The sequence below is a fragment of the Crocuta crocuta genome, unplaced genomic scaffold (assembly GCF_008692635.1).
Source record: "Crocuta crocuta isolate KB4526 unplaced genomic scaffold, BGI_CrCroc_1.0 scaffold352, whole genome shotgun sequence".
Lineage (NCBI taxonomy): Eukaryota > Metazoa > Chordata > Mammalia > Carnivora > Hyaenidae > Crocuta > Crocuta crocuta.
Window position 1 is genome coordinate 3,203,736 of NW_027532169.1, and position 1,472 is coordinate 3,205,207.

Genomic DNA, 1,472 nt, shown 5'->3' on the forward strand with positions numbered 1-1,472 from the left:
GGGTAATCCAGGTTCCTGGTCACCCCCTGACCTTCAGCTGCCTCCACCCCCGCACACGCCCTTCCTCTCCGCTTCCCTTCCCACCCACTGCCTCCTGCATCTCTGAGCAATGGGCCTCGCCTCAGGAGACTGCCACATGCAAGGTCACCAGCATCCCTGCCAAGGATGGGGAAGGGGGTGACTCAGTTCCCGCTTGCTCATCCCAGGGAGGGAAAATGAGGGGGAAGGAGGACAGAGGAGGGCCCTAGACCCTACTGCGTTTGCCTTAAGCTTCACTCAGAGGAAGACTCAGCTTTGTGGCCACCTGACCCCATACCTGTTCTCTCGTTAGCTGCACAGACTGCTGGGAAGATTCACCCCATCAGAGCCAGGGACACCGAGTCCTGGACGGTACTGTGGACAAAGCCAAAGAGCAGAGGTAGCCCCCGGGCATCCTGAGCCCAGCCCTATGTCCGTATTGTGGTTCTTGCCCTCGGGGAGGCTCCGATCAGATGAGGGAGGTACAGATGCCGTCGGATGTGGAGGGACAGACCCCTGGCTCCTCAGCCTCCCAGGGAGATCTGAGCCGTGACCTCACAGAGCATCCAGTCTGGCAGGGTTGTTCCAGAAGCTCCCCTTGGGTGAGGGAGACAAGGCCTCCGCCCTGCGGCAGCTCCCCAGCTAGGTTGAGCAGATGGGGGAGCCGGGCCACAGGACCAGACGGGCAGGGGTGGGGTCAGGGTAGGACCTAGAGCTTCTTTCTGGGAGAGGAGAAAGGCTCCTTCTAGAGGAATCTGCTCTCCTGGGAGTGTTTGAATGGCAAGATTGGGTGATCCGAGAGCGCTTTGTAGCCATTGGGGGATGTCACAGACATTGCTCACCAAGGGGGCAAGTTGGATGGACCCCTTACCTTCGTGAGGACCAAGAGGGCCTAGGAAATATCTGGTGGTGGCAAGAATACCAGAGCCCAGAGGTCTTTTCCAAAAGAATTACAGTTCGGCAGAAAAATCTATTAGCAAGCTCCTAGCTGAGAAGAGCAGCCAGGTTACTGGGGAAGGCAGAAAAGGAGGGATGAGGCAGTGGAGTGTGCGCGTGGGTGAAATGAAGTTATTAAAATGAACCCACCCCCCGCGCAGGCCGTATGTGTGCCAAGCAGGCCAGCCCTCCAGCTGTCTGCAGCATCTGGCTCTGCACAAAACAGAAGCCAGAGGGGGGTGGGTCAGAGTGTCCCTGGGTCCTGCTGGTAGTTCAGCCAGGCCAGGTGAGGGGGGTCCGGGACCGCGCCCCTCCCTCCCTTCCTCCAGTGCCCGCCGGGCTGTGGGAGGTGGTTGTGTACAAGAGGCATCCACAGGCGAGAGAACACACCAGATTCCAGCAGTGCCCCCTCCCAGGGCAGGGCCTGGGTCCCCGGGCCCATCTGACTTCTAAGCACCTGTCTGTCTCCGGGGCAGGAAGGGAGAGAGTAGAAATGGTGGAGGGGCGGGGGTGGGAGG